This window comes from Neomonachus schauinslandi, chromosome 8 (genome assembly GCF_002201575.2).
Source record: "Neomonachus schauinslandi chromosome 8, ASM220157v2, whole genome shotgun sequence".
Taxonomy (NCBI): Eukaryota; Metazoa; Chordata; class Mammalia; order Carnivora; family Phocidae; genus Neomonachus; species Neomonachus schauinslandi.
The window spans coordinates 29,160,596-29,184,270 of NC_058410.1; the positions used below are offsets into that span (position 1 = coordinate 29,160,596).

Sequence of the window (23,675 nt, forward strand, 5' to 3'; positions counted from 1 at the left end):
AAGAACTAATAAAGCAGAAAATCTAAGCAAGTCTGTGACAGTCACCCCTTAAGCTCTCACCCATCATTTGTCTCATTCATCTCCTTCTCGGGATTCAGTTAGAATACACTTCCTTATATTCCACACATGGCATTTGTACCCACCAAGTCATGTAACAAATGCCCATCACCATCATTGCTGTTGGAAATTTCCTGCCGCTTAAGTGGTGGACACAGCTTAGTTGTCTTCAGCAGATCAAAAACTAAGTCCCTTCCCTATAGGACTAAATCTCTCCACCTTCCCAAGCCCAGGGCATGGTGAAAGGATGCCAAGCAGTAGAAGATGGCATCCAGGCATCTGTGCAAGTTAGCCAACAGGTGGGCTAGGGAGTGTGTGCAATACAGTGGGGGAGAGGCCCTGGCCAGGCTGCCTAGGGTTCCGCTGGAACGTTACCCTCTAGTCTTTTTGGTCCACTCTGTTTTTCCTAACACAGAAAGAGGCACGTTCAGTTATACAAACTGGGGGAACTTGAGGAATAGGCTAATCAAAACCATGACTCAAGGACAATTCAAAAGAGCCTAAACATTTTTTATTTACTTATTTATTTATTTAAAGATTTTATTTATTTATCTGACAGAGAGAGACAGTGAGAGAGGGAACACAAGCAGGGGGAGTGAGAGAGGGAGAAGCAGGCTTCCCTCGGAGCAGGGAGCCCAATGCGGGGCTCGATCCCAGGACCCTGGGATCATGACCTGAGCCGAAGGCAGATGCTTAACGACTGAGCCACCTAGGCGCCCCGAGCCTAAACATTTTAAAACAGTATATACAATCTAAAGCATTTGAAAACCAAAGAAATTGAAATCATTTTAGCTTAGACTCTAGATGAGGTACTTTCTTAATTAACCCAATGAGATATCTAGAAGTATGAACACATGGTTCCCATAAGACCTTGCTCCAGAGGAGTTGTTTTGGTCATTTTTCCCCTGCACGCAGCAAAAAGAGCAAGCGCTCGAAGAGTGTCTGCTCCCTTACAAACTTAACCTAGGAAGACAGGAGCCAGAAGGCGGGAGCTCCGTTTAATGCCATAAAGGGGAAGTGGTGATATGCCCTGCCCAAAACATTTGCTTAGCCCCCTAACCTTGTTTCTTTGTAGTACTTACCGCCATTGTAAGTGCAGTCTGTGTTTCTGCGATATCAGTCAGCCTGTGTGCATTAATAAGTAGATGAATGATGTAAGCATGAAAGCAGAGGAATTCTTTTCTGAATGGTTTAAGTGTTAAAGCAATCAGAGGCTGCCTTTCTCACAAATGGAGAGACAGAGCAATTTCTTAAAAGCTAAAGTAGCTCTTTTAGTGGCTACTTTAGTCGCTGCTAATACAAATGAAGAAGCTGCTAAGACATTTCTCCTAATTTCAAAAAATTTTCTTGTTTGATGGATGAAGTCTAAAACCTGGATTGGAGTTTTAATTTTGATAAACTGGTCTCTATTGAAAGTAAATCTGTTTAAGTACCTACCTTTCAGACGAGGTCTCATGGATGCTAGGGTGTAAGGCTGCAGAGTCTCAGGACTGACTGAAAATAACACTGGGCGCAAATGCACAGATTTAACACCACATTAGTACTTTGGTTAGGATTGTGACTGTCAGTGCCCTAGTCACAGAGCTCCAGAGATTTTAAGTAGTCTGCAACAACCAGATTTTTTCCATAAACCCTGTTACATTTAATTCACAATTTTACAGAATGTGAAGCCTTATAGCAGAAAAGCATATAAGAAAATAAAGGAATTTATCTCCCCTACTAAAATATATAATCCGTCAAGAGAAGGAGTTTGGTGTTTTATTTTTTGGGTTTGGTTTTGGTTTGGGTTTTGTTTGTTTGTTTTAGTACCTCTCCTTCCAATTTGGCATTTTATTTTATTTTATTTTAATTGAAGTGTACCTGACACACCATGTTACATTAGTTTCAGGTATACGGCATTGTGATTCAACAACCCTGTAGTTATGCGGTGCACACCACGAATGTAGCTACCTACCATCTGTTACTATAAGCACTATTACGATAGCATTGACTATATTTCCTGTGTTGTACCTTTTTTTCCCATGATTTATTCATGCCATAACTGGAAGCTCATACCTCCCACTCCCCCTTCACCCATTTTGCCCGTCTCCCTACCCACCTCCCCTCTGGCAACCACCAGTTTCTTAAAAGAGGGATTTTGTATGATCTTGTTCAGCACTACAATCTGAGTACTCTACAGGGCATTGCACATATTATTACTAGCTATTATTATATTGCTGATCCTAATAATCCCCAAGAATTTGATCAAATTATTATTTAATTTATTAATGCTTTATTGTGAACATTAGTGGGATATTGTGATAAAAGTGTTGAGACATTTCTAATCTCTACATATTTGTATTCTTTTTTTTTTTTTTTAATTTTATTTATTTATTTGTCAGAGAGAGAGACAGAACACAAGCAGGGGGAGAGGCAGGCAGAGGGAGAAGCAGGCTCCCTGCCGAGCAAGGAGCCCAATGTGGGACTCGATCCCAGGACCCCGGGATCATGACCTGAGCCGAAGGCAGACGCTTAACCGACTGAGCCACCCAGGCGTCCCTACATATTTGTATTCTTTAGCGTCAACATATGAGAATGATATGCCAGCAATTACTAAAGAAAGTCTCTTTACTTATTTCCTGGAAAACAAGTCTCTTGATAAAGGAGTCTCTTTATCCTGTTTCCAGGATACATTGTTTCCTCGAAACTAGTTCTACCTTATAAACATTGTGTTTTCATTAATTATTCAAGTTTTGTACTTTTGCTGCAGATAACTAGTATCTTAGCTCTGCTCTGCTTCTAGATCATCTTAGGCCAAATCAGCTTCCTCTTCTATAAATGCAGCTCTTAAGATGCTCAAGAGCATCGATTTTATCTTGATCTTCTCTTTTTTAGCTTAAGTATATCCATTTTCTTCTACTTACCTTAATCGATGTTGATTCCATTCCAGTTTGTTCCCATTCTTAGGAAAAGTGGTATCCAGAACTGGACTTAATATTCTAATGGTAATGAAAAATGTAGTGGTTATTATTGGTTTCTGTAATCTGGATATTGTGTTTGATACTGAACTGTGACCTACCATAACTCCTTGAAGCTTTAAAGATGCGCTGTCAAAACATATTTCCCATTATTTACAGATCTGTGTCTCAGTATCCTCATCTCTAGAATGGAGTTAATACTAATACCTACCTCATTTAGTGCTATTCTGTTGTTTCAGGTACTGAGTACAGTGTCCAGCACATGGTAATCTTTCAGGTATTAGCTTAATATTATTTAACCCTAAGTATAGAGTTGTTCATTTATCCTTGTTGAATTTCATCAATTTATTTTTGACTCACTATCCAGCCTGCCAGAATTCTTTTGAATTTTTTTTATGTATGATAATAGCTCTTTCCCAAACTCTGTAACATTGACAGATTTTATAATGCCGCTTATTGATTGTATTTATTCAAAACATTAGAAAAATACTGAACAGTGAACAAAATCAAAACAGCAACAATTTCTTTACATGTGGGCAGTTTAAGTTTTTATTTGTAAGTCATTTTGTTTGGGACATATTATTATTTAAAAGCAATTTCAGTGTTACATTGCATTATATACTTTAGCAAAGCATTTACTTGCACGTCTTTTAAAATAAGATTTGGTGATTACTTGAAATTTTCCTTCCAATCAGTATAAAATTTGATTCTTAAGGAAGCATTAATATAGTCCATAGCAGAAACCAAAACTTGTGTTGATCATGCCATAAAATGAAGGAAGCAATCATTTAGAAAAGAAAAAATTTAACACTCATCATCTAACAATATTATTTTCCACTTTGGGGGCAATTTAATCAAAAGTTATCAAACTAGTGCTCTGTTTTTCCTGCCTAGATGGACATTTACATCTGCCACTATTAATATTCCATAGATCCCTTTTTTTTCTAGATAAAATATCCACATTCCTCTTCTGGAATTGATCCTGCTCTTTATCCTGCCGTTACCTCAGGGTCCCCAGAGATCAGTCTTCGGCAGAAACAGCAGGACAGCATTCAGTAGTGCGGACACCTCCTGGTATAACCACACGATTGGGTCCCAGATTGGCTTGATGCATAAAGATTAAGTGAGATAAATTCCTAAAAGAAATGAAACTTCTTGTTCTGTGTCTTTAATGAAACTTCATAAAGTTTTCATATCACCATACGTCTGTCTGGTATTACATATCTTATGGCAACATGAGCAGACTTCTCTGAGGGCACTTTCTGGATTCAGAGCTTGTTTGCCAAACCTAGAAATAAATTTTTGTCTTGGGAAATGAAGTTAGTAGATCTATATTTGGTTTAGAAAACGTGGTCACATTCATAGTTGTTGGTGTTCTGCAGAAATATTTTACTAAAGACACCATTCCTCTATGATAACTTGAAGAACTTTAGGAGTTGAATGATAGTAATTATACCTATCATTTATTGGGCACTGACTGTATGCCAGGCACTGTGCAGAGTGTTTTATGTAAGTTCTCTCATTTGAATGTCTTAGAACACTAAAGGTCTTTAAGCATCTTCTAGAAACATTTAAATTGAATATGTTAATGAACTATGGTAGCTGAAGCAAAAATATAAACTCCCTAAGAGCAGAGTCCGTTAACGTGACTAAACCTTTGCATACTAGTGTCACTCAGTGGCACAAGGCAGACTCTGGAAATTGGGAGCAGTTCAGGTAATGTTAACATCAGTTAGCACTTATGAAAACAGTTGATGTACTGTTTATTAGGAGCGCTGCTGTGTACTGTATATTATTTCATCTGATCTTTGTGTCATCACTGTAACATTTAACAGGATTGGCCAGGGGTAATCATGAAGGGCAGCTGAGCACTACTGGAAAGGCTGATCAAAATAACAGCTAAAAAGGGTCGTGAAGGCCTGGATTTGAGGAAAGGACTAGCCATATAGGACTCTTCCCTCTGAATAAATCTAATATGGAAGTTACCTAAGAAAGCCAATTTCAAAAAAAAAAATATTTTGGAAAATATCCATCTACCCACCAGGAAGTTTTAATCAGATATGATTTGAGGTTAGTGGATGGAGTCTTAGTAGATTTTCTGGAAATAATTCAATTTTAATAGCTGTGCATGAGTTAAAGTCATATAAGTAGCAGAGAGTAATCTGGATGTGAGAAGGGGATCTTGGGGTTTGGTGGGAAGAAAGGGGCCCAGAAGCTGTGGTTTATCGAGTACACTGGCAGAGTCACCTGTGACCTTGAGAAAGGAAATTACAAACACCTGCTGCACTTCAAACTGTGCTACCCACATGCCACAGACAGCTGTTTGAAGAACTGGAGTGAAGGAATGAGAAGGTAATTGTAACTATTACCCAAGAATGAGGTGATTGGGCTTCATCGCTTCTTCCTTGAGACTTACTGTAAAGCTCATTGTATACACACAAGTTTCAGCTGATACCTAAGTATGACTGATTCCTCAGTTGATGTTTCTGATCTTATTCTTTCCTTTCTCCATTCTGCTAGAAAAATCTTTATAAGTACTTAGGCTGTTAATAATTAATTGTTAACCCAAAGAACCTAAAACCTAACCTAAAAATGAGTACAGCTCAATAAAATTCCTGTCTTCCCAGACTTTCATTGGGCCTTTCCACTGTAATTTTCTATCCCTGGTGCTTACCAGCAAAACCTTGGTAATATACATATTCCGCTTAGCTCTCTCTCTCTTATGTCCCACGTGTATTTCTTTCTCTTCCGTTATATTTCCACAGTCAAACCTCTCTTGTCCATTTCCATAGCCAGAATCAGGGCTCTCTGCTCTGTCATGGAGAACTGTGGTCTCTGTATTTTTGCTTGAATCTGTTGTTTTATTCATCGTAACCAATTTTACTTTCCATAACCATAATTTCTGTGATGCTCTTTTTTTAACCACAGCTTTTTTTTTTTTTTTTAAAGATTTTATTTATTTGACAGAGAGAGAGCGTGAGAGTAGGAACACAAGCAGGGGGAGTGGGAGAGGGAGAAGCAGGCTTCCTGCCGAGCAGGGAGCCCGATGTGGGACTCGATCCCAGGACCCTGGGATCATGACCTGAGCCGAAGGCAGACGCTAAACGACTGAGCCACCCAGGCGCCCTAACCACAGCTTTATTTGGATTTAATTCACATAGCATAAAATTTACCCTAATAGGGGCGCCTAGGTGGTTCAGTCGGTTAAGCACATCTGCCTTCAGCTCAAGTCATGATCCTGAGGTCCCAGGATCAAGCCCCTCATCCTAGTCAGGCTCCCTGCTCAATAAGGAGTTCTACTTCTCCCTCTCCCTTTGCCCTTCCCCCTGGTCCTTCTCTCTCTCTCTCCATCATTCATTCTCTCTCCAAATAAACTAAAAAAACATTTACCCTGTTAAAGTCTATAATTCAGTGGGTTTTGGTATATTCACAGTTTTACAACCATCACCACTCTGATTTTAAAGTATATTTGTTACCCAAAAAAGAAATCCCATACTCATTAGTAATCCCCACCACCATCGCCTTCTCTCTCTAGCCCCTGGCAAATACTAATCTACTTTCTATCTCTATAGATTTGCCTATTCTTGACATTTTTATATAAATGCAGTCATATCATATGCGACCTTTTGTATCTGGCTTCTTTCACTCTGCATAATGATTTCAAAGTTCATCCGTGTTGTAGCATGCATTAGAATTGCATTCCTTTTTATGGCCAAATGATATTTTGTTACATGGATATACCTCACTTTATCCATTAATCTATTGATGAGCATTTGGGTTTCTTCCATTTTTAGCTCTTATGAGTAATACTGTGTAAACATCTGAGTATAGGTCTTTGTGTGGACATGTTTTCGGTTCTCTTGGGCATAAATTTAGTAGTGGAATTGCTGCGTCATATGGTAACTCTCTGTTTAACATTTTGAGGAACTGCCCAAATATCTTCCAAAGTGGCTAAACCATTTTACAATCCCACCAGGCATGTATGAGGGTTTAAATTTCTCCATATCCTCACTAACACTTGTTATTGTCCTTTTTATTATAGCCATCCTAGTGGTGGGAAGTAGTATCTTGTGACTTTGATTTGTTTCCTTAGTGACTAAGGATAGAGCATCTTTTGAATTGCTATTTGTGTATCTTCTTTGGAAAATCTATTCAAATCCTTTGCCCATTTCCTAATTGGGCAAATTTTAATTATATTTTACTATATTATAAATTAAAGATTTTTTAATGAATATGTTATATATGTATGTGTATATATTGGATTGAGAGATTATTATGCCAAATGTAGAAATGAATTGTTGTTTTTACAGATCAAGTTGAAGTTAGCAAATCTATATTTAATTTGGAAAATAGGACCACATTTATAACTGTGGGCATCCTCAGAAATATTTTATTACAAAATCCCTCTATAATAACTCAAAGAACTTTAGGAGTTAAATAGTAATAGTTATGCCTAATGCTTACTGAGTACTTAACTATGTGCCAGGCATATGATGTATAAATATATACATATTATGTATACATCAATTGCATAACTATATAAATTATACATAAATATAAATATGTAAATAGATTTGTATTACTTATATCTAATTGGGTTTGTCTTTTTATTGACTTGTAAGAGTTTTTTATATACTCTGAATACAAGTCTCTTATCAAATATATAATTTGCAGATATTTCTCCGATTCTATAGGTTGTCTTTTTTCTTCCTTGGTTATGTCCTTTGAAGCAAAACATCTTTTAAAAAATTTTTATAAAGTCCAGTTTATCTATTCTTTTCTTTAGTCACTCAGTGTTTTGATGTCATATCTAAGAAACCATTGCCTGATCCAAGGTCACAAAGATTGACTCCAGTTTTCTTATGAGAGTTTTGTACATTTAGTTCTAGAATCTGTTTTGAGTTAGTTTTTGTATATGGTGTGAATTAGGAATGCAACTTTATTTTTTTTGCATGTGGTTATCCAGTTTTAGCAGCACCGTTTATTGAAAAGACTGTTCCTCCCCCATTTAATGGTCTTGGCACCCTTGTCAAAAATCAGTTGACTGTGAATGTGAGGCTTTATATCTGGGCTATTAATTATAGTGCATACAATTCCATATGCCTGTGTTTGTATCAATAATCTACTATTTTAATTACTATACCTTTGTAGTAAATTTTAAAATCCGGGCATGTCCTCCAACTTTATTCTTCTTCTAGATTGTTTTGGCAATTCTAGGTTCTGTGTTTCTATATGAATCTTACAATCACATTCTCAGTTTCTGTAAAATTTTTGATAGGGATTCTGTTGAAGCTATAGATCAAAATTGAAGAGTATTTTCATCTGGTAACATGGATCTTTCAATCTGGTAACAATCTGGTAACATGGATCTTTCAATTTATCTAGATATTCTTTAATTTCTTTCAATGATATTTTATGATTTTCAGTATTTAACTCAGACTTTTATTTGAAGTACTTCATTTTTTGATGATACTGCAAATGAATTGGCCTTATATTCGGATTGTTCATTCCTTAGGTATAGCAATATACGTGATTTTTTGTATTGATACTGTATTCTGCAACCTTTATTCTAAAAGATGTTTTGGGGGGTTTTTTTGTAGATACCTTCAGATTATCTATACACAAGATTATGTCATCTACTAATAGAGGTAGTTTTACTTCTTCCTTTCCACCCACATGCCTTTTTATTCCTTGCCTAATTATCCTAGCTAGAATCTCCAGTTCAGTGTTGAAGTTGTCTTGTTCCTAATCTTTGGGGGTAAACCTTCAGTCTTTGACCATTAAGTATGTTTTTAGTACTTGTGTTTTTTGTACATAGCCTGTATCAGGTTGAGGAAGTTCCTTTGTGTTCTTACTTTGTTGAGTGTTTTATCAGGAAAGGATGTTAGACTGTGTTAAATGCTTTTGCAGTATCTGTTGAGATCATTGTGTGGGTTTTGTCCTTAACACCTTAATATGGTCTTTTAGGGGTACCTGGGTGGCTCAGTGTGTTCAGTGTCCGACTCTTGATTTCAGCTCAGGTCATGATCTCAGGGTTATGAGATTGGCCTCGCGCTGAGCATGGAGCCTGCTTAAGATTCTCCCTCTCCCTCTACCCACCCCTCTCTCTAAAAAAAATATATATATATATATATATATATATATATATATATATATATATATATATATGGTCTTTTACATTGACAGATTTTCATGTTAAACTAACCTGTCATTCCTAGGATAAATTTCACTTGGTTATGGTGGATAATCCTTTTTACATGTTGTGGATTCTGTTTACAGGTATTTTATTAATGCTTTTACATCAATATTCATAAGAAATCTTAGTCTGTAGTTTGCTTGCCTAGTTTTGGGATCACAGAAATACTGACTCCATAGAATGATTTGGAAAGTGTTCATTTCTCTTTTATTTTTTGGAAGAGTTTGTGAAAGATTGATGTTATTTTGTATTTAAACATTTGGTACAATTCACCAATGATGCATACTGTGTGGGGGCTTTTCTTTGTGGGAAGTTTTTTGATGGCTAATTCAGTCTCTTCACGTTACAAGTCCATTTAGATTTTCTTTTTCTTCAGTCAGTTTTGTATCTTTCTAGGAATGTATTTGTTTTATCTAGACTACTTAATTTGTTAGCATACAGTTGATAATAGCGCTCCCTTCAGATCCTTTTTATTTCTCTAAGGCCAGTTCTGATATCTCTTCTTTCATACTTGATTTTATTAATTTGACTGTTACCTCCCACCCCATGGTCAATCTAAATAAAGTTTTGTTAATTTTATTGATCTTTCAAAGAACCAATTTTTAGTTTTATTAATTTTCTTTTCTCTTTTTCTATTTGCTATTTCATTTACTTCTATGCTAGTGTTTATCATTTTCTTCCTTCTGCTTACTCTACATTTAGTTTTATATTTTTAGTTTTAAAGTTTAAAATTAGATTATTGATTTGATATCTTTCTTCTCAATAAAAGCATTTACAGCTACAGAATTTCCTCAGATCACTGCTTTTTGTTGCAGTCATACATTTTGGCATATCATGTTTATTTTTTTGTGTATCTTTTCCTAATTTCCCTGGTTGATTTCTTTTTGATCCATTGGTTATTTAGGAGTGTGTTGTTTGATTTCCACACATTTATGAACTTACCAAAGGTCTTCCTGTAACTGATTTCTGTTTTCATTTCATTGTGGTTAGAGAACATGCTTTCTATGATTTCAGGGTTTTTTTTAAAGGTTTATTTTATGGCGTAGCATATAGTCTATCCTAGAGAATGTTCTGTGTGCACATAAGGATATGTACTCTGCTTTTCTTGGGTGCAGCATTCTATAGATGTCTGTTAGATCTAGTTGGTTTATAGTATTGGCAAGTCTTCTGTTCCCAGGTTGATACTGGGCTTAGTTCTTCTCACTGTTGAAAGTGGGGTATTGTAGTCTCCAAACATTGTTGTGGAACTGTTTCACATTTTAGTTCTACCAGTTTTGCCATAGGTACTTAGAGGCATATGTATTTAGAGGCTGTATTAGGTGCACATATATTTATACATACTTAAGTCTTCCTAATTGACTGACTTTTTTTATCATTTAAAATGTTCTTCTTTGCTGGTAAGCACTGTGAATTGTGCAAGACTGTTGAATCTCAGATCTGTACCTCTGAAACAAATAATGCAATATATGTTAAGAAAAAAAAAGAAGAAGAAGGTAGCGGGAGGGGAAGAATGAAGCGGGGGAAATCGGAGGGGTAGACGAACCATGAGAGACGATGGACTCTGAAAAACAAACTGAGGGTTCTAGAGGGGAGGGGGTGGGAGGATGGGTTAGCCTGGTGGTGGGTATTGAGGAGGGCACATTCTGCGTGGAGCACTGGGTGTTATGCACAAACAATGAATCATGGAACACTTCATCTAAAACTAATGATGTAATGTATGGGGATTAACATAAGAATAAAAAAATTAAAAAATTAAAAAAAAAATGTTCTTCTTTGTCTCTACTGACAATTTTTTTCTTAAATTCTCTTTTGCCTGGTACTAGAATAGCCACTCCAGCCGTCTTTTGATTTCTGTTTGTGAGGTTTATTTTTTTCATCCTCTATAATTTTTTTTATTTTGTCTTTAAATCTAAAATATGTCTCTTATAGACAACATACGGTTGGATCATTTTTTTTTCCCATTCTGGTAATCCGTATCTTCTGTTTGGAGTGTTTAATCTGTCTACATTCAAATTAATTACTGATTGGGTAGAATTAAGTCTACGGTGTAGTTTTGTTTTCTTTCTTTTTTTTTTTTTTTTTTAAGGGAGAGCGGAGGGGGAGGAACCAAGGGGGAGAGAGAGAGAGAATCTTAAGCCAGCTCCATGCCCAGCGTGGAGTCTGACGCAGAGCTCCATTTCACATATCTCACAACCCTGAGATCATGACCTGAGCCAAAATTAGGAGTTGGACGCTTAACTGACTGAGTCACCCAGGCATCCCAGTTTTGTTTTGTTTTTTTAAGATTTTATTTATTTGAGAGAGGACATGGGGTGGGGGCAGAGGGAGAGGGAGAAGCAGACAAGCAGACTCCCACTGAGCAGCGAGCCCAGTGGGCCTTAATCCCAGTAGGGCTTGATCCCAGTAACCTGGGATCACGACCTGAGCCAAAGGCAGAAGCTTAACCAACTGAGCCACCCAGGCACCCCCCAGTTTTGTTTTCTTTATGTCTGATGTATCTTTTTGTTGTTTTATTCCTTTATTGCTCACTTTTTCTAGTTAAATTAATATTTTTCACTATACCATTTTAATTCCCTTTTTCTTTTTATATACTTTCTTTGAGTTCTCTTAGTAGTTACCCTGAGAATTACAGTTAACCTTTTAACTTAAAACAATCTAGTTTGGATTAATATCAGCTTAATTTCAGTAGTATGTTAAAACCTTGCTGTAATACAGCTCTTTTGCCTTTTGTCTCCTTTATGCTGTTATTGTTATTCAGATTACATCATTATACATTGTAAGCTTATCAATACATTTTTGTAATTATTTCCTTATGAAGTTGTCTTTTAAATCAGTTGGAGGAGGTACCAAAAAAAAAAATACTGTCTTTCATATTTACCTATGTAGTTAGTTACCTTTTCTACTGCTCTTTATTTCTTCATATAGATTTGAGTTACTGTCAAAATGCCCTTTTGTTTCAAACTGAAGGACTCCCATTAGTTTTTCTTGAAGGGCAGATCTGCTAGTTATGATCTCTCTGTTATCATTTATCTGGGAATATGTTAATTTCTCCTTCCTTTTTAAAGGATAGTTTTGCTACTTATTGAATGATAGGTTGAGTCTTCTTTTAGCACAAAATATTGAAAGCCTATTCCTACTAACTTTTGACCTCCAAGATTTCTGATGCAAAGTCTGTTGTTAGTCTTACCGAGAATCCTGTATGATGTGTTGTTCTTCTCTTGCTGCTTTCAAGATTCTTGGTCTTTGTCTTTCAGTAGTTTGACTATGATATTTCTAGATGTGGATCTTTTTGAGTTTATCCTGTTGGAGTTTGTTTAGCTTCTTGGATGTGCATATTAATGTTTTTCATTAAATTTGGGGGGTTTAGGGCCATTATGTATTCAAATATATTTTTCTCCCCTTTCTCTCTTTTCTCTCCTTCTGGGATTCCCATTAGTCATATGATAGTACAGTTGATATCCTGTATATCTCTGAGGCTCTGACATTCTTCTTTTTTCTTTCTGTTCCTCAGACTAGGTAATCCCAATTTACTTATCTTAGAAGTTCACTGATTATTTCCTCTACTAGTTCAAATCTCCTGAACCCTTCTAGTTAATATTGTACTTTTAAACTCTGGAATTTCTATTTAATAATTTGTTTTTTATTGACATTTTCTATTTGCTGTGATATATATATATATATTTTTTAAATCTAGTAAATCTAATGTCTGGGCTTTCTCAGGGACAATTTCTGTTGACTTATTTGATTCCTGTGTAGAGTTATACTTTACTGCTCCCTTTTGTGTATCATAATTTTTTGTTGATAACTAGACATTTGAAATGGTATAATGTGGCACATCTGGAAATTAGATTTTCTACACCTACTCCCCATGGCTTGTCATTTTGTTATTGTTACTGTTAATATCTATTTAGTTGGTGATTTTCCTGGAGTAATTCTATATAAAGTCTGTATTTTTTGTGTTTGACCACTGAGGTGTCTGTTTGGTCAGCTAATGGTTAGACAATTTCCTTAAATGCCTGGAACCAAGTTCTGCAACCTTTTCCGAGGGGTTCTGTGTGTGTTGGGATATGTTTTCATTGCTTCAATAGGCAGTTTATAACTCTGCCTTACTTACACTTCACCTTCTGCTTGCACAAACTGTCAAGGTTAACCAGAGATGAAAAATTAGAGCCTTCTCTGGGCATACACCCAGTCCTGCACATGCACATGGCCTTCTACGTTTCCAGGAAGGTTGGAGCTTTTCAAAGTATCCTATAGACATGTCATTTCCCAATTTTTCCTTTTAATTTTTTGGCCAGTTCCTTATTTGTCCTAACTCATATCATCGTCTAAGTTGCCACTGACTGTTTTTGACAAATGCCCTCAGGATACAGTGTTCACACTGCTGGCTCTGAGTCACACCAAATAAAGACAAGCCAGAGAATGGAACTTTACAGACTTTTTAGGGCTGCCACATAGGTCATATAGTGGTGCTTCCCTGGATATAAGGCTTTGGAGGCACTCTGAACCCATTCTGTCCTATCTGGTGACTGCTAGCCTGCTAGGTTTTGGTTACCATCGTTGTGAGTCTGTTTTTAAGGCTGCCATAGAAACTGGCAAGAGGTTAATGGGAATGGGACAGGTTAAAACTCCACAAAGCTTGCAGTTTTTGCCAAGATTCAACTGGTTTTTTGGGGAAATACATACTCCTTGGATTGTTGTAGGGCTTTGGCTAATTTTCATACTTCTTAAAAAGTTGGGTTTGACCATTTTTGTCAGTGTTCTTGCCTTTATGGAAGAGCCAAATTTTCTCCCGCATTCCAAAAGTGCTTCTCCTCTACTCACTTGTTCATGTGCTCAAGTTTTCCATTTGCATCTTAAAAATTCTATGTGCCGGGCACCTGGGTGGCTCAGTCGTTAAGCGTCTGCCTTCAGCTCAGGTCATGATCCCAGGATCCTGGGATCGAGCCCCACATCGGGCTCCCTGCTCCGCAGGAAGCCTGCTTCTCCCTCTCCCATTCCACCTGCTTGTATTCCCTCTCTCGCTGTGTCTCTCTCTGTCAAATAAATAAATAAAATCTTTAAAAAAAAAAACAATTCTATGTGCCGATTCCTGTTTTTCCATTTGAAATACTGTTTTTGAAATACTGAAATTTTATAGCATCTTACTTATATGTGTACATCTCCATATGTAACGCATTTAGAATTATATAGTAACATAGGGATGTTTTCCATTAAGCTTTTTCATTATCTTTCTGTTATTCTTACCTTCTTCCCCACTAAACCAAATGCTCATATGTGTGTACATGAGCTTTCCCTAGAATATTTGGATTGACATTAGAATTGGAAATAGACGAGCATCAGTGTTTAAGATGAGTAGTGAATTATTGATGTCTGGCTATTAGCAACCTGAAAAGCTTTTCTCTTTACATTTATAAACTGATTACTCAGGTTTCTTTTGCACAGTCTTTCCTAATTAACTCTGCCTGTAGTCATTTCAATAATTCCCTCCACCCTTGAATATAAACTGTAGTAATCAAATGGGCACACATGTTAATACACATATATAAGCTGTCACCTTGGCCCAGTTTCAGTTTCCCACCTAACTTCCCAGTTCGGTATCCTCAACAAATTGTGACTAAGAAGCTAATATGAAGAAAATCCTTTGATGACCTTCTTCATGTGCCTTCTTTAATAGAAATACCAAGTTTTTAACACCCTCCTTTCAGCATAATCTTAAGGAAAGTCACAGTGAACCAAGCAGCCTCATATTTACTTGGTTCCATGAAGGCCTCTAACTTCAAAATTAAATATGTAAATTTACAGATTAAAAGCATAGGCTTAGGAGAAAAGCAGACCTGCTACTATCTAGAATCTTCCAAACTGTGTGATTTAGACAAATAATAATTCTTTGAGTTTATAATTAAAGAAATTAAAGGCATGATAAATACTAAATAGGGTAGTAGTTATCAATACATGTGTATGTTTACAAATGTGCACACACACACACACACACATATACATAGAATATGCTTTAAGGCACCTGGATGGCTCGGTTGGTTGGGTGTCCGACCCTTGGTTTTGGCTCAGGTCATGATCTCAGGGTTGTGAGATCAAGCCCTGCTTCAGGCTCCACACTCAGTGGGGAGTCTGCTTGAGATTCTCTCTCCCTCTGCCCCTCCCCCTGCTCATGTGCTTGCTCTCTCTCTCTAAAACAAAAAAAAAAAGAATACGCATATATACACTATGTGCTTAGCACATCCCTGGCATATAGTAAATATTAAATGGTAGATACATATATTTCTAGATATATCTAGAGTAATACACACATACTTATAGCATAACAGATTATTAAATAACAGATGTACATTAATGCTGAATAAAGACCCAAACTGAGATTTATATATTTGTTTTAGAACTTGTAAATTTAAAACCTTGGTTGAATAAAACTAAGACATCTAAATGAGGTGTTTTTATGTAAAATATTTCATAAAACAGAGCAGATTATTATAAATGTATTAATTTCTGCTAAACTTTTAAAATAAAGATTTTTAGCATATAATGTTTGAAACAGTATATTTTTCTTAATTTTATTCTAAGCATTTTCAGGTCAAGAACCATAGGCTGCATTTCTTTGTATTTCCCATACTATGTACACTGCCATACATATAGAACACACTTGAGATACTTATTATATGAATGAGATATTAATTAATTCATCTTTTTAGAAATTGTTTATAATTTTAATGAATTCTGTTAATAAGTTTAACAAATGTTCTTAGAAGTGCTCTTAAGTAGTTCTCAAAAGATTGTCTTGAAATATCAAGGACTGCAGCTGTTTGCACTTAGGGTTGGTGGCCAGGAAATCCTGAAGATGCCATTAAGCATCAAAAAGAGATTTAAATTTTGTTCTCTGAAGACTTGTCTCCAGACCTTAGGTTTCTTTAAAGTAATACGTCTGTTACCTCTATAATGCATGTTTAAGCCCAGAGACTTACACTTGTACTTTGCTCTAAAAGAAAACAATAGAAATTGCAGCTCACTTAGACATTTTAGAGTTCCTGTAGGTGCCTGTTCAAGTTTAGAGGGGACTTTTCCAAAGTAGTTTGGTAGCAATACAGGTCTATTTGAAGACCCTTTCATAACTTATTTATCTATATTTATTTTTAAGTTTTTAACATTTATCTGTTTATGTCTTTATATTCTTCACAAGTTAATACATTTTTTCATTTTAATATTTATAAATTTTCATGTTTCAGTATTTTTAAAATTTTTTTTACTACCTCTCACAATTCTATGGCTTATGGAAACACCTGGCCAGGAAAGTAGCATCTACACATAGATCAAAACCAAGTAATAAATGCAGTACAGTAAAAGGAAGAACATTCATTTATCATAAGAGAGATATTTCTATCTATAATCTCTCTTAAACCATGGAGTATAAAATTTATAACTACTAAAATTGTGTCTATAAATTGTGCATAATATGTTCTTTGCAAATACTTGAATTTATTTTTGTTTAAATATACATCTAGTTCTTTCTTACTAATAATTTTATATTTACTCATAGCTCATGGTTTATTAAGAGAATTTAAAGAAATTCATCATACTTTTCAGAAGGAATTATAAATTATTATTTTAGAATTTAATATGAGCATACACCCTGATACTATGTATTAGCAACTTAAAGTAGATAAACAGAAGAGTAACTTGTACAAATACTAAAAGTATCCCTTTTTTGAAAAGGGCTACCAGACCAAAAACAATGAAACATCCAATAAAACAGAAACTCTCTTAGAGCAGGGATTTTTGTCTGTATGGTTCACTGCTGTCTCCCTACCCTGTAAGAGACAGTAAGCACAGTAGGTACGACATGATTATTGCTAGGTGAACAGATTTGATTTTTCAGTTTTGCTTGTTTTTCTATTTTAAAAATTTCACTAATCCTCAAGAGATTGTAGGGAAACCTAAGAAATGTTTGCCCTGACTCCTAGTTGCAGTTTGAGCTTGTGCTTTTTGATAAAATGACAAAATAGATGTTGAATTACTCAAATCTGGAGATAGTCAACATTTCAGTGAGACAAGAGGAAAGCTAAGCAAGATAAGTAAAATTAATAGGAAAGGAGGAACGGGTTTACTTTTTTTTTTTTTTAAGTTTTGCCAGTAACACTTTGTTATAAGATTTAGCTTTATATTTCTTACCCAATCAGTTGCATACTTGATATGTGCAAAAAATAAGTGTGCATATTTTATAAAGTAGATTATTGAAATAAAGTATTAACTAAACTTTAGGTATGTTAGAATCACTTGGAAGGCTTGTTAAAACAGATTGCTGGGCCCATCCTCAGAATGTATGATTTTAGTTGCTCTGGAATGGGGTCCAAGAATTTGCATTTCTAACAAATTTCCAGGTAATGTTGTTGCTGCTGGTCTGGAGACCATACTTTGAGACCCTAATCTAAACAAGTGATTCATAAATCTCCCTCTGCTATCTCTCCCAAGAAAGAAAATTAAAGTACACTGTCATTTTTCTTAACTAACAACAACAACAAAAAATCTGTAGTCCAGTCTATAAAAATTTGCATCATTCTCTTGATTTTTTTAAAACGTATCTCGATTAAAAGATACATTTTGGAGACTTTTTAAATGAAGCACTAATGATTCACTGTAACAAAATGTATGAATTATGATTTCCAGTAAGAAAAGTTTTAAGTGAATAATAATCGTATAAAATGAGTAGCTTTATTTGTGAAGTCCAAAGGTCAAGACATTCGTATTTGTCAAAGTGGTATTTCCAAATGATAAGTCAGAAGAAGTGTTTTATTGTTGTTGTTCTTTATTATTACCAGGAGGCTTTTCCTGTGTAGTGTTGCAGCAATCAAACAAGCTTTTCCAGTTCATGGATGATCACAACTAATACAGCTACACTATTATCCAACAAATTAATATTTTGAATTTACTTTAAAATCTATGAATGCTGTTCTTTTGGAATAGTTATTGGAGTACCTGGTGTAATAGAATTTTAAAGCTGGAGGGTATACCACATAGGATCTGATCCAAACCCCTTAGTTTACAGACATCCAGTCTGAGTGTTTTATGATATACTTCAGCCTTGGAGGCCCCAAACAAGACTGGAAACTCAGTGTTTTGATTCCTTGTTTGGTATTCTTTCCATTGCCCTAGTTACTTTACCAGAAGGTATTTGAATTAAATATTTTCAAATATTTGTTTGATGAAGTATATAAGATTCACATATACTAGCATTATATAGCAGGATAGAAACAGAGTTTGTCTGGTACAGGGACAATAAACTTTGTGCAATTATTTACTTTTTTATCTCTGTTTCTTAATTTATTATTATCCAGATAAGATCAGTTAAAAATAACAGGACCTTGGTTTCTTTTTTATAAATATGTTTCGGGTATCTTATATAGTACTTATGGAAATAATCATAAGAGACCATATACATTCCTACCACGTGATGCTAGAAATAGGGCTGTATGTTTCTTTATTCCTTGCATGAAATAAAATATAGGCCCAATGTCACTCTTAGTAGTCTTTGGATATTCAGTAATGTGCTTCTGTGCAATTCAGAATTTATTGTTAAATTTGGTTTTCTACTAACATTTTTTAAGTTGTTCTTTTTTTCTGTTTTCATAATAAAGACCAAATATTCTGTAATTGACATTATTGAGGAATGAGACTTTCTTAAAGCTTATTTTACTTGTTAAGTAATTACTGGGGGCAGTGGACAGGCATAGGCAGGGCAGGAAAGGGGGCCCACCCAGAGGCTGGCTGGCTGCAGCATGGCTCATGAGCTGGCACACTGACGCTCAAGTGCATGGTGCTTGGTGAGACAGGGTGGTGGACAAGACATGCTTACTCATGAGTTGTGCCACTGACACCTTCCTGGAGGAGGGGTGCCCACCATCTTCAGTGCAGTCAGCCTCAGTGTAGAGACCAGGCAGCACCTCCCGAGGCTCTGTGACACAACGGGCATGGTCACACAGGAGAACTATCATCTGAGGCCTTCATCTTATCCAATGACTGTTGTTTTCCTTTTATGCTGCTCTGTGGCCTCATTTCAAAATGTGAAGGAGGAGTGGGCACCAGAACTTAGGGAGTACACACTAAATGTGCCTCGTTTAATAGGAACTCAGGCTGATCTGCGAGGTGACCCCACAGCTGTAGCAAGACTGAATAATACGGAAGAAAAACCTGTATGTGTAGAACAAGGACAGAAACTAGCAAAAGAGACAGGAGCTCCCATGTGGAAAGTTCAGCTTTAACCCAGAAAGGATTGAAGACAGTGTGTGATGAGGCTGTCATAGCCATTTTAACTCCAAAGAAACACACAGTTTAGTTAAAAAAAAAAAAAAAAGTATCAGTTTTTTGATTATATGAGAAATATTTTCAGTGGCCATGGAAATGGTTTCTCTCAGAAAGCAGTTGAAGTGCTACAGTTATACCCAGACCTCTTCTAAATAGTGAAGAAGTTTAGAACTGGAAAGAAGGCGGGGAGGGGGGAACCCCTGTCCTTAGAGTTTTACAAATTCATTAAGAATGTTTCCTAAATGTCCAAGCAGCAGAAAACAGCATCTGAAACACAATCTATCATAAACATTCTGTTTCAGCTGGAAGGTACAGTCTTTCAGGCTGTTTCGTAGGTTAAAAAGCTATAGTCCCATCATGTTGTAACTACGTAGATAACAGTGCTGTAAGTGGAGCTGCCTGGCTTAAACCATACTTGTTTCTGCACAGTCCTTATGGAATCTGCGAAAAGAAATATCTTCTCCCTTGGCTCCAATTAATTGTAAGAACAGGCAAGAGCATGTAAGTCACTTTCTGTTCCAGAGTGCTAAAATCATAAGACTAACCACATAGCCAGAGGTCACTCTAAGGATAGAGGAGAGGGCCATTCATGAGGATAAAATATATAAAATAAAATTTTTTTAAACAGCAATGTCTTATTATCACTTGTGTACAAGTTAGGTTTATGTAACCTAAATATTTATTTATAAAAGCTTAATGTGCTTTCTTAAAGAATGCCAAATGTATAATAAGGTCATAAGTGCCTTTATCATGAGCACTAAAACTGTACACATTTTAGTTAATGTGCTTTTAACTGTCACAAGGCATCTGGCAAAAAAAAATAATAATTACTGAGATGTTACTTTTTGTTTCACCTTATGTTTATTGGTCATAATCCTGCCAGTAACCATAAAAGTACCCTTAATAAGTCTTTGGCTGAGTACTGATGTGCCCACACTTGGGATAAAACTCCATAAGGAAAGAACCATGAGGAATTAGTAGGCTACATAGCAGAATGGGAACAATTCACATTCCTGACAGCCAAGTTGGAAAAACCTTCTAATATGTGGGGCATCAGGTAGAATTATCAGGAGGATCACACCCTAGTAGTGGGGGTTACTGAGCCCTAGACTAAAAGCCTCCTGAATCTGCTCTAACAAAACTTAAAATCAAACCTGGAAAGGATCAAACTAATCTCAAGTAACTACATGCCAGAAAAAGGTCCAACACTCTATAAGGGAATACAAGAAAATCCAGCATTCACCACAGTAAAATTCACATGTATTAGTTTTCTAGGGCTATTATAATAAATTACCACAAACATGGTGTGACTTAAAACAAGAGAAGTTTATTCTTTCACTATTCTAGAGGCCAGAAGTCTGAAATTAAGTTAAGCAAGGAAGAAAGCAGAGGGAAGGTGGTGGGATCCAGATGAACATTGGCTGCAGCCTCGCACAAAGAAGTTCCCCAGTGACCATAGATCCAGCTGAAGCAGTCAGTACTAGAGGAGAAAGTACTCAGGTGTCTGAGTTTATTCAACATAACAGCCTGTTGAATGACTTGGGACCATTATGAATATTGATTCTTATATTATAGTTGAAGTTGCAAGAAACCTCTGCTGCTGAACAATACTGGTTCCTTCAGTACACTGGTTTCAAGAACCATTGAGACTTCTTCAGAGATAACAATAATAATGAAAAATCTCTCAGAAGATAATATAAAGAAGAATTCACCTAAATGTCTTATAACAGCCTGGCAGACTCTGCTTTTTTAAACCAAGAAATTGTCTCTGGCAAGCCCTGCTTTGAAGACTGAAAAATGAATGTCAGGAAATAAATAAATAAATAAAAGCTCGCAGTGCCACTTCCCTCATGACTGCCCCCAAGCAGTTCGGCAAGCTTTGCGGAGAAGAAGGAACACTGTTTCAAGTATGTGAGTCGTGGACAAAATTTGACCATTTCCCAGACCTGTCATTACCAACGTGGGCACATAAATGAATGTTTTTGAACTTCTTTTGCAGAAAGATGTCATAACTCCTGTGTCAGCTCAAAGATATTGCCGAGGATATTCTGTCGCATAAGTGCCAGAGCACCGTGTGGTACGTTATAAAAGATACTCATCACAAGAATGGTCAAGACACATGACAAGACCTACCAGAAGACAAAAAATAGATACAGTATTAATTTAAAACAAACCTCTTGATGGGATTGTGTCTCCCAACTTTTTTTTTTTTAAAGGTTTATTTATTTATTTATTTATTTGAGAGCGAGAGAGAGAGCATCAGCGGGAGGGGCAGAGGGAGAAGAGAATCCCAAGCAGACTGAGCGTAGAGCCCCATGCAGGGCACCATCTAACGACCCTGAGATCACAACCTGAGCCGAAACCAAGAGTCAGACGTTCAACTGACTGTTCCACTGAGGCACCCCTCCCAACTTTTTTATGGAGCTTTACTTTACCCTAAAACAGTGAGATTGTAGCAAAATGTAATTGCAGATGGGGAAGGCAATTATGCAGAATCCACTGCAAATCAAAATAAGCAGAGAAGTTTACTGTGTATACTAAGATGCTCAAAGAGAGTAAGTGGTCCTCAAATGAGATGGCATGTTGGATGAAAACGAACACTGGAATATAAGCAGGTTATCATAAGCCACGTGGCTTTGGTCATGTACCTTCAGTATGATGATGAAGGAATGGTCGTAACTCCACTGCCAGAACGTAGAGTTGGCATGTGAAGCACACCGATTCCTCACTGTATAGCGATTGTGCACTTACATGTCAGGAATGGTATGATGATGACGTTCTCCAAACACTGTTCCTTCGCTTGGAGGGATGTGGCCTCCCCAACCATCACCCTCCTAAGGATGTTGGTGACAAGGCCATTGTTTCTACATTAGGAGATAATATAATAGTGTTGGACACAGTACAGTAAGCTGGTAAGGACCTAAAATGGCTATAAGTGAGGTATTGGTGAGTGGCAGTGCCAAGACAGGCAGTAGAGAATGATTCATCTGACACCATCAGGTTGTAGAACTGTGTTAGTCTGCCAGGACCGCTGTAACAAAGTACTGTCAACTGAGGGCTTCAACAAAAATTGATTTGCTCACAGATCTAGAAACTAGAAGTCCAAAATCAAGTAGCCCGCTGGGTCGGTTTCTCCTGATACCGCTCTCCTGGCCCTGCAGACAGCTGCTTTCTCACTGTGTCCTCCTGTGTCCTTTTGCTCTGCACGGTTGGCTGTGCTTCTGCTATTTCCTCCTCTTTTTTATAAGGACACAAGTCCTATTGGATTAGGGCCCCACCCATATGACCTCATTTGACCTTAAGTATCATATTTAAAGGCCCTATCTCCAAATACAGTCACCTGGTGAGGGCTTCAACCTATGAATTTGGGGGAGCATACAATTCAGTCCATAACAGGGATATAGAGGGTGGAACATATTTGCCAGGACTGGAAAGCCATGTAGAACTGGTGTGCTATGCTTGATTGTATTATGAGACGGGTAATCCGTGGATACTTTAGTAGGAAAATGGAAATCTAGGATATTCTAGGTCTTTTGGACCCCTGTACCTCTGAAGGAACTCTTACCATCCGACCCTGGTAGACAATTCAGAAAAGTTTTTCTGACTCCAGTTTGATGAATTCCACATTATCAAAGTCCACCCAAGGACACAAGCCTGATGTGGGACTTCCTGAACGATTCTCTTGCCTAAGCTGAATCTCTCCTGCTCTTCTTCCCAGCAGCCACCTCTGAGTCCAGAGAAATAAGCATACACGGACTTCCTACTTCTGTAAGATTCATCAGAGCTGTGCTGTTTCCATGTACCAGAGCCAGGATGAGGAACAGCAGGGGCAGATCCTTAGTTTTCTAGGACTGGGTTGCAGGTGTCTGGAAGGAGCACAGTGGGCCTGCAGGTGACCCGGGATTGTTGGTCCTGTCAGCACAGCCAACCGCTTAAGTAGTGCCACCCAAAAACGTGTCTGATCTTTCATGAGGGATTAGGATCTCTGTCCCTCCCTTCCTCTCTGCTGCTGCTTCCCCATGTTTGATTCTAGACTGAGATGTCCTATAAATGTATTTAGTTTTGAAAAAATAAAAAGTGTAACTCATAGTTGACTTTAGTCAAATTACTAAATTTCTCTGCATAAAATTCCTCATTTATGAAATTGGAGTAAG

General features: G+C 36.8%; 1 protein-coding gene and 1 pseudogene across 1 annotated transcript in view; both read left to right on the plus strand.

Moving 5' to 3' along the window:
- The window catches only part of AHI1 (Abelson helper integration site 1), a 222,548-nt gene that overhangs the window by 149,638 nt on the left and 49,235 nt on the right, over nucleotides 1-23,675 (plus strand). The gene's annotated exons all lie outside the window — the stretch shown is intronic.
- On the plus strand, nucleotides 294-19,552 carry LOC110583130 (annotated as a pseudogene).